The following is an 11,289-nucleotide window of genomic DNA, read 5'->3' as shown; positions in this document are numbered from 1 at the left end:
ATGTCAAAGCAAACATCTGACCCAACACCAGGTCAGCAGTTTCAGACTTTTTGTCTAGAAGAATCAGTGGTTAAAGCAATTGTTTGGGGGCTGATTCTTCATAGTGACTTAACTGGTTGCAAATGATCTAAATGTTCTCAATCACAAGTTGTTCTCTCCATTTCCTCTTTTTATAACAAATATTAGATCCCATTAGCCTGATGTTTGAAATCTGATGTTTAAAAGTAGAGTTACCATGTATCCTGGATTGTCCATATCTATGGCTTTGGGCTGGGACAGTTATAATCGTTAATGTTGTTCTTTCCTTTTTTCCAACATACTCAAGTTTGGACAATAAATTATAAGGATGCTTTAATTAAATTTCTCTTTTGATCCTTTCCTCTCATTTTCTGCTTATTTTTTATTCCATATTTTTTTTGAGAAAAAGCTATCATGGAACATTTTATTATTTATTTATTTATTATTATGCTTTGGCTGCAAATTTACAGAGAATAATTTGTTTTGCATTCAACAGTTTGTGTACAGTTGGTTACATTCCCCGATTACCATGCCCAACCCTAACTTACTCTCCTTCTTTCCCATCCCTGTGACTCCTACATCCCTGTTCCCTTCTTAGCTATGCACTCCTATCTGTCCAGCTTTCCCTCCATGTGATTCCTGCCCCTCTCGTGCTCCATGGCTGAATATTCCAGGGGGTGTACCTCCACAGAGAAGGTGGGTTCATCGTCCGGGTTGGGTGTTCTGCATGTAAATCTTTCTACTGTTGGGCTGAGTGCAAATTCTTGGGAGTAAGTCCTATACCAGGGCCAATGTGTATCTTAGGGCCATAGTCTTGGGGTCTCACTAGACTCCATCCAACCAGTAATTCTGGTCGTTATTGTGTTTTTGAATTTTGTTCCACATTTTTCCTCCCAATCTATCCAGGATCTCCAGTTTTGTTCTCTTTCTGAGTGGTTGTCTTTGGTAGCCAGGCACCATTTAGTTCTTCTGGTCTTAAGGTCCATCATATCCTAGGGCTGATTCTTTCCAAATGCCCTTGGTTTTCTTCACTCTTTGCTTCAGATGAGAGGAGACCATTAGCTGCATCTTAAATGGCTGCTCGAAAGCTTTTAAGACCCCAGTCATTACTCACCAAAGTAGGTTGTGGAACAACATTTTTATATATTATGTTGTGCCAATTGAGCCTCCTGTTGTTAGGTGCCATCAAGTCGTCTGTGACTCATAGCGACCCTACGTACAGCAGAACAAAACACTGCCCTGTCTTGTGCCAGCTCCATGATCCTTGCTATACCTGAGCTCATTTTTGTAGCCACTGTGTCAATTCATCTTGTCCCGGGCCTTCCTCCCCTCTTTTTTTGACCTTCCACTTTACCAAGCATTATATCCTTCTCCAGGGAATGACCAAAGTAGCTGAGATGAAGTCTGGTCATTCTTGTTTCCAAGGAACATTTTGGCTGCACTTCCTCCAGGACAGATCTGTGAGTTCATTTAGCAGTCCATGGTATTTTCAGTATTCTTTGCAAGCATCACAACTCAAAAGCATCAATTCTTCTTTGGTCCTCCTTATTCATTGTCCAGCTCTCACATGCGTATGAGGTGATTAAAAATATCATGGCTTGTGTCAGGCGCACCTTAGTCCTCAAGGAGACACCTTTGCTCTTCAGCACTTGAAAGAGGTCTTTTGCAGCCAATTTCCTCAGGGCTATATGTTATCTAATGTCCTGACTGTTGCTTCCATTGGTGTCAATTATAGTACCAAGCCATGTGAATTCTTTGACAACCTCAATCTTTTCTCCATTTATCGTGATGCTGCTTATAGGTCCAGTTGTGAGGATTTTTGTTTTCTTTATATTGAGATGTAATCCATACTGCAGACTGTATTCTTCAACCTTCATCAGTAAGTGCCTCAAGTCATCCTTTCAGCAAGCAAAGCTGTGTCATCAGTGTATCACAGGTTGTTAATGATTCTTCCTCCAATCCTGATGCCACGTTCTTCTTCCAGCTTCTCAGATTATCTGCTCAGCATATAGATTGAATAAGTATGGTGAAAGGATACAACTCCCTTCTTGATTTTAAACCATGCAGTGTCCCCTTGCTGTTTGAACGACAGCCTCCTGGTCTATATACAGCTTCCTCACAAGTACAGTTAAGTGTTTGGGAATTCCCATGCTTCTCAATGTTATCCACAGCCGAAATGTTCCTTGGAAGCAAGAATGGCCAGACTTCATCTCACCTACTTTGGTCATGTTGTCAGAAGGGACCATTCCCTAAAGAAGGATGTCATGCTTAGGAAGGTGGAAGGTCCACAAAAGAGATGAAAGCCTTCAACGAGATGGATTGAAATGGTGGCTACAACGATGGGCTCAAGTATAACAAGGATCATGGAGCTGGCATGGGATTGGGCGGTGTTTCATTCTGCTGTGTATAGGGTTGCTATGACTCGGGAATGACTCGACAGCACCTAACAACAACAACAACCAGCAGTGTTTGAGAGTCCCAATCTCTCCACATCCTCCCCAGTGTTTGTTATTTTCTTTCTTGTTCAACTTTGTTACTAGTGCTGGGAAAAGATGGTATCTCCTTGTTTTGATTTGCATTTCTCTAATGGCTATTGGTAGTGAACATTTCTTCATGTGTTTGTTGGCTGCCTGAATATCCTCTTTGATGAAGTGTTTATTCATGTCTTCTGCCCATTTTTAAATTGGATTCTTCATGTTTTTGTTGTTGAGGTGTTGGAGTTTTCTATAAATTTGAGAGATAAATCCGTTGTCAGATATGTCATTGCCAAATATTTTTTCCCAATCTGTTGGTTCTCCTTTGACTCTATTGTAGAAGTCTTTGGAAGCACATAAAAATTTAATTTTTAGAAGGTCCCATTCATCTAGTTTCTCTTCTGCTGTTTGTACATTTTGGGTTATGCATGATAGTCTACTTATGCCATATATTAGGGCCCCTAAATTTGCCCCTAGTTTTTCCTTGAGGAACTTTATAGTTTTAGGTTTCACATTTAAGTCTTTGATCCATCTGGAGTTAGTTTTCATGTATGGTGTGAGGTACAGATCTTGTTTCCTTTTTCTGCCAATGGGTATGCAGTTTTGCCAGCACCATTTATTAAACAAACATTCTCTTCCCTATTTAGTGGATTTTGGCCCTTTGTCAAAGATCAGCTCACCATAGGTCAATGGATCTATTTCTGGGTTCTCAATTCTATTCCATTGGTCTAAGTGTCTGTCATTGTACCAATATCAGGCAGCTTTGACTACTGTGGCCGTATAGTAGGTTTTGAGATCTGGCAGTGTGTGACCTCCTACTATCTACTTCTTCTTCAACAGTGCTTTGTTTATCTGAGTTCTCTTTCCTTTCCATATAAAGCTAGTGATTGGTTTTTCCATATCCTTAAAAAATGTTGATGGGCTCTGGATTGGGATTGCACTGATTGTATAGATTGCTTTGGGTAGAACTGACATTTTCACAATGTTCTATCCTCCTATCCATGAGAATGGGATGTTCTTACATCTTGTAGATCTCTTATGGTTTCTTGAAGTACTTTTTTTTTTTTTTTTTTTTGTATTTTTCTTTGTACAGGTCTTTTGTGTCCCTGGTAAGATTTATTCCCAAATATATATATTTTTTGGTAGCTATTGTAAATGGTATTGATTACCTTATTTCTTTTTCAGCAATCTCTTTGCTGGTATAGAGGAATCTAACTTATTTTTGGATGCTGGTCTTTTGTCCTGCCATGATGCTAAATCTCTCAATTAGTTCCAGTAGATTTTTTTTTTTTTTTACCGAGTCTCTTTAGTTTTCTAGGTATAGGATCATATCATCAGCAAATAGGAATAGTTTGACTTCTTCCTTTCCAATTTGGATGTCTTTGATTTTCCTTTCTTGGCTTATTGCCAAGAAAGGCTAGGACTTCCAACAGAATGTTGAATAGAAGTGGTGATAGAGGGCATCCTTGTCTGCTTCCTGTTTGTAAGGGGAATGGTTTCAGTCTCTCTTCATTGAGAATAATGTTGGCTGTTGGTTTTGTATAGAGGCCCTGTATTATGTTGAGGAACGTTCCTTCTATTTCTATTTTGTGGAGAGTTTTGATCTGGAATGAATGTTGGATTTTATCAAATGCCTTTTCTGCATCAATTGATATGATCATGTGGTTCATATTAAACTTATTCCTGATAAAAATTTCTCTCAGATGCTAGATTGAAAGCTACTGGAGACTAAAATCTCAATCTTTTTGATCTCTGTGTAAATATATCAACACAGTATTTGAATATGGTAGCCTCTCTAAATATTTGTTGAATTAAAAATCTAGATATGAAAGTTCATTTTTAAAGTGCTATATACTTATTGATCATAATAAAATTAAATACATATGGACATATCATAGCTTTAGGTATTAAAAATATTTAAAACATTAGCAACATTAATGGAGTTCTTTATAAAATATGAACAAGTTTAGCTACAATTTCACCACTTCACAAATCAAACTGCTTTTATTAATACATTTTCCCTTCCAAATCTTAATTATATGGACATGTAATTTCTACACAGTTGTAATTATTGGCATAGGCACATTTTTTTTGTTTATTTTACTTTTTTTAAAAAAAAAAATATTGTGATTTGGGTGAAAGTTAACAGAGCAAATTCACTTTCCATACAGCAGGTCACATACACTTTGTCTTGTGACATTGACTACAATTTACCCCAATGCAACAGCCCCCCCCCACTTCCTCCTGATAGTTACCTCTTACCTGTGCCCATCCCTCCATGCACTCCTGTCCCCTGACCTGTTTCCCTGTGCATACACAGTCCTTCTATTCTCCCATGATTGTTCTCTTCAAGGAGTGTATCTATCTGAGGTAAATGTTCAACTCATATGCCTGTGTTTTGTTTGGCTGGAAGCCACAGGTATGGTTTCAACTCTAGTTTTTAAAATCAACTTTATTGAGGTATAATTTACGTCAATAAATTTTAACTATACATATTGAAGACTTTTGACATCTTTATATGCTTATATAACCACCTAATCAAGGTATACAGTGTTTTATGATCTCATTCCATTCAATCTCCACAGCTCTAGATCCAGGTAAACACTGGTATGTTTTGCTTTTCTAGATATTAGTTTTGACTTTTTTAGGGTTTCTTATCAATGCAAATATGTATCATGTACTCCTTTGTATGTTACTTCTTTTGTTTAGTATAGCATTGTCACTTACATTAGTAATTAATTCCTTTTTATTCTGTGCAGTATTCAATTGTAGAATATACAACAATTTGTTCCTTCATATATTTATTGATAGACATGTGGGTTGTTTCCAGTTTTGGGCTACTATTAAAGCTGTCCTCAGAAGGAAGACTGAGCAATCGACTTCCATATAGATACTGCCTTGGAAACCCAAGGAAGGGTCACTATGAGTCAGAATTGACAGCAGTGAGTTTGGTTTTTTTTTTTTTAGTTTTGTATGAACATTAAACTGGAAGCCTTTGGTTGATGTCTGTTTTAATTTCCTTTGGATATAAACTTAGGTGTGCAATTGCTGGCTCATACTGCAAGTGTATGTTTAATTTTATAGAAATTGCCAAGAAGTACCATTTTAATTTCTCAATAGTAATGTTATAAAAATACCAGTTGTTCTTAATCCTCATATGGCATATAATTATTTTTATTTAACATCATTTTATAATGCCTTTTAGTCTTTGTAATTAATATTTACATATAGGTTATATATACATTTATATGGGAGCTCTGGTGGTGTAGTGCCTAAGGCATTTGACTACTAAACCAGAAGGCTGGTGGATGAAACCCACCAGCCATTCTTTGGAAGGAAAATTGGGCAATCTGCTTCTGTAGAGATATTGTCTCAAAAACCCAAGGAGAGGTTGTTATGAGTTGGAGCCGACTCGACGGCAGTGAGTTTGGTTTGGTTTATATATGTATATATATATGTATGTGTTTATAGAAATAGATACATATAGATATGAAACCAAAAACCCATTACCGTTGAGTGGACACTGACTCATAGTGACCTTGTGGGACTGAGCAGAACTGTCCTATAGTCTTTTGAAAGCAATAAATCTTGACCGAAGCAAACTGCCACATCTTTCTCTCTTGGAGTGGCTGGTGAGTTTGAACTGTGACATTTCAGTTAGCAGCCAAGCACTTAACCACTGCACCACCAGGGCTCCTTATATATTAAAAAAAACCATTTTGTCCTCAAGATGATTCTGATTCATAATGAATGACCCTGCAGAACAGAGTAGAAATGCCTCACAGGGTTTCCAAGTCCTCAGATCTTTACAGAAGCAGACTGCCACATCTCTCTTCCTTGGAGTGGCTAGTGGGTTCAAACTGCTGACCTTTCAGTTAGTATCTTAGTGCTTTATCCACTGTACCACTAAGTCTCCTTTCTTAGGTCTAGATATGGATATATTTAATTGAGAAAAAGGTGTTAGATAGTAAAGGAATTATTATTTTGCAAGTTATTGATATTACATGTACAAATTTTCTGGCCAGGACTGGCCCTTGATAAAATTCATAAACAAGTGAAAATTTATTTCATGTCTCTTCTTTCTTTTCTGAGTGTGTCTTCATTTCCTGTAACTCATCATTCCAAGGTACCTGTCATTATAAGTCACACCTCTACTTCCGTTTTTCATCCTCTTTAGGACACAACTCATTTATATTTTGGACTCCGGATTTTTTATTTAACATACTAATGCCTTGAGTGTTGGAGATTTCAAGTTACATACAGTAAGTCCCTGGGTTACAAATGTCTGATTTACTAACAATTCATACTTGCTCTTTTCTCTTTAATGATACATAAATTTGTCTTCACTTTGAAATGGTTGAACTAACCCTTGCTAGCAGCAAATTCTTCATCACAATCACCTTCATTTGCTGCATGTGCAGCTTTTAAATAATTGAAAAGACTTTGGGCCTTTTCTTGGCTGAAGTAAGGCTAAATAAGAACTGTGCGCACCTGTTCTGACTTACCTACACATTGAACTTAAAGACACTTACGAATGGATCTTGTTTGTAACCCAGGGACTGCTTGTATGCAACTGTTCCTTAATCATATGTTATTTGAAGAATTATCCCTTCTATTGGTTAAGTTATTCCTGAGAATGCATTTTCTCATTTCTAGATTTTCTCTGACTTTTGAACGTGTCTAATTCTCATCCTGCAAAAGAATACATGCAGTCCCCGGGTTATGAATGTCTGACCTACAGACAAGTCCTACTTGCCCTTTAATGCAAGGCTTTGAATTGGTTCTGTAATGGCCAACAAAGAGAAACAAGAACACAATGGAACTTTCACAATTTGGATGATTTATTAGGGTACTCAGAGCAGGACGTACATTTTGCGTTGAAACCCTGGAATGGGAGACTCAGAAGAGGTGTCCTTTCAGAGGCCTGATGTGTGAGACTGGGTTCTTGGCGGGACTGTGGAAAGCCACACACACACAAAGCAGTGTGGTTGGCTGCCATCTTTGAGTGGGGTGCCTCCATTTTTGAATGGGGCAGTTCTGATTCAAAACCCTGCTTTCATGTTATGTAACTTCTGCCCTCACTTTGAAATGATTGAACTAACCTCAACTCACAAAAAATTCTTCATCACAATGATCTTCACTTGGCATGTGGAAGCTTTTAAATAATTGAGAAGGCTTCTTGCACTAAAAAAACCAAAACCACAACAAAACCTGCTGCCATCAAGTTGATTCTCACTCATAGTGATCCTTATTGGGTTGTCAAGGCTATAACATCTTTACAGAAGTAGATTGCTTCATCTTCCCCCCATGGAGTAGCTGGCAGGTTTGAACCACAGACCTTCTGGTTGACAATCAAATGCTTTACCCACTATACCACCATAGCTCATTAATTAAGGCTAAATAAGAACTATATGCAACTGTTCTGACTGACTACAAATTCTTAGAGATAGAGTTAGGAATGGATATGGATCTCATTCATAATCAGGGGATTGCCTGTATGTGGAAGGACTAAGGATCCTTTTTGTGTTGTATGTGTGTGTGGTTTTTTTTGTGTATACACCAACATGTTCTATTCTGAAAAGAGAAGATATCACTTTCTAATATCTTCATAACATTCCAGTATAGGATGAGTTGGAGATGAGTTTCCCACTCTTTGAACTTTTCTATATTCTCTAATCCTTAAAGCCCCCTTCTTTGACTGGCTGGAAAAACCGGACATAAAGTTTTCTGCCAGAATGATCTTTCATTTTCCCAGGTGGTTTGAATTAGATACTGCATTCCTCAATCACTCAATCACAATTCTTAGTCACAGACTAGGTCACAGCCAAGCAGTCAGCATCAGGGGATGGTCAAATTCAAGTTCAGCTCATTAGCATCAACCTGGCCATGTCTTTGTGTTTCTGTTTCCATAGTTATGTTGAAAAAGTGCAGAATTCAGGCTGATTTACAAAATTTGTTATTTTTCTCCCCTCACTTCTGCCCTATTTTGACTATGAGACAGCCAGAAAAGGATGAACTTTGGAGTGAAACAGATATATCTATTTACCTGTCATCTATCTATCTTCTTCCTTCCCTCCCTCTCTCCCCACCTTTCTTATTTATTTGTTCATTTATTATTGACAAGGAAATGAAAATGCATAGTAAAATTTTGAACAACACAAGAAAGTATACCATAGAAAGTAAGTATCCCATTTGCCTCAGGCCTCTAAACTCTTCCCTCAAAAGCTAGCATTATCTTATGTATTATTATATAAATTTCCTGTTCATAATGAAGCACACATTTGCAGATATTTGTGTTATTTAAAATAGCTCAGATTGAAATATTCTGCTCTGAATCCAGTATATTTTCACTTTAAGTATGTCTTGGGTATTTCCAGATTAGCACATACAGATCTACCTCATTATTTTTAAAAACTATGTTTGATGGCATAGCATTCTACTGTATGGATATAGGTTATCTCTAGCTTTGAAAAAATTATATATTTTTTTGCTATTAAAAACAACACTTAAGTGAACATTTGTACAGATATATCAGGATAATTATGGAAGATATTCCTAAAGTGGATTGCTGTGTTAATCATTTAAATTCTGACAGCTATTGCCAAGTTGTCCTTCAGTGAACTCCCCACAACAATATTTGAAAGTGCCAGGTTTCAGACTATATGTTATCAGACTTTTATATTTTATTTCCAAATGCATTTTTCTTTAATAAGTTGGAAGCAAACAATCTCTTTTCTTTTCTCCATTCCTCTACCACCTTTTTTTTTTTTTTAAACACAGAATAAGATACTGCAGATGATGACTTATGAGGGTTAACCATAATTCCAAATGCAGACTATGTATGTAATCATTCCTTATAAGGAAGAAAAGGTGTTTCTTTGGCCTACATTTAATTTCTATGCTTCAATCCCTCTTTGCTTTAACTCTGCCCCCATGCTGGTACGTGGCAGTGTTAATTGGGCCTTCTCCTTTTTGAATCTCATGTAGAATGTTCATCCAACTCATTTACCACAAAATTTTGAAAAAAAAAAAAAAGGGAAGAGAGTGAACACAGCTGTTAGTTGTTGTGAATAATTTGAGTTAAATGTAAATGTAGAAAGAAAATAAGAAAACTACTATTAAGTACACCTTACCCTGTGCAATGGAATACAATGGAGATTTACAATGTTAACTATTTCCACCATCCATTTAAGATCTGTGAGATTGAAATATGAAATATGAATCATGTATTTTAAATACTAATTTAAAAATTAAAAACCTGTAGTTTATTAAAACATTGTGATGCATATTTTAAAGTTAAAAGTCTGCACTAGGTAGATGTAGAGGTAGAATTCCCATTTATTGTCCACTGAATGTGAGGGAAATTGGATTTGTCAGGAAGCTGATTGATATCTCGAAGTGTTTTGTTTTCAGTGACTGGCATTGCTTAGTTACAACCATCTATCATCTAACAGGTAATTAGTCAGGTTTCTCATCATGAGCTTTCAATCCTGCTGTTTTATTATTGAAATACCACAAACCAGTAGGCAGCTTGAATGCTGATAAAGTTCTTTATCATGGTTTTAAGGACAAAGACAACATTTTGCCATCAGTAAAGTGGTTTGAACAAAAGTCACTGAAATATAAGTTTGGGGCTTATGAGGAAATAAATACGAAAAACATAATTTGGTAGCCCATTTATCCTCTAAAGTGATCACTGAGAAACTTGCTCTTTAGAAAAGCAACCTAATGCTCTAATAAGAACTTGCTTTATGATAACATTTTACAAATAAAAAGTTACGGGAAGGATTATATATTGCACATAAAAAAGTTAGATAAATAAACGTGATAGGTCTTGAATTGCCTTCATCCATTTTACAAGATATTTTGAGAAAGCGAATAAAATAATTTGTAATGAACAGTAGCTAATGAAGTGAAAACCTTACTCTTCTTAGAATTATTTTTTCATAATGAAGTTTAGAAATTAAAATAATTGGAAACCCCAAAAATGAATGATTTGTTTACTCTTACACAGCTTTGAATTGAACAAGTTTGCTTCTGAACTTGATGGTAAGATACTTTTGGAGATTTTTTTTTTTAATGGTTTATAGATCAGGGAAGTTTATTCATAATATTGACATCTCAATAAGAATGGTAGCTTAATAGCATTGAATATTATTTTCTTGACTTAATCCAAAATAATTTCTTTCAGAAAAATAGATCATAAAATAAGTCAGTATTCTAAAAAGTCACAGGCCACCATAGTCATTACCTTTTAATGATTTATAAACATAATGTCTTTTCTTTCCAATTTTTTGATGTGGGAATGAATACATTTACATGCTTTCTCAAATCTGAGTTAAATGATGATTTTCTTTAATTCACAAAGTATTGTATGTTGTTGTTGTTATGTGCTGTCGAGTCCAACCCGATTCATAGTGACTCCTATTTGGGTTTCCAAGGTGGTATCACTATGGAAGTAGATTGCCCAACCCTCCTTCTGAGGAGTAGCTGGTGGGTTGAACCGCCCCTTCTGGTTAGTAGTCAAGTGCTTTAGCCACTATGCTACCAGAGCTCCTAAAGTATTGCATGCACAGTACGTAAAACATTACATTGAAATTTACCAGATCGAACTATGTTATTTTTTCTTTATTGTAGTAACTATATGTGCAATAAATCATCTGCCATTTCAACATTCTTCATATGTATAATTTGGTGACATTAGTTATGTTTATCTTGTCGTTCAACCATGGTATTTCCAATGATCTCTCTTGGTGAATGATAGAGTTTTCTAGAAAGAAGAATTTTATGTAATTGA

Source organism: Orycteropus afer, unplaced genomic scaffold, assembly GCF_000298275.1.
Source record: "Orycteropus afer afer isolate SDZICR_OR568_19922 unplaced genomic scaffold, OryAfe1.0 scaffold00066, whole genome shotgun sequence".
Classification (NCBI taxonomy): domain Eukaryota; kingdom Metazoa; phylum Chordata; class Mammalia; order Tubulidentata; family Orycteropodidae; genus Orycteropus; species Orycteropus afer.
Note: the sequence above shows the minus strand (reverse complement) of the source record.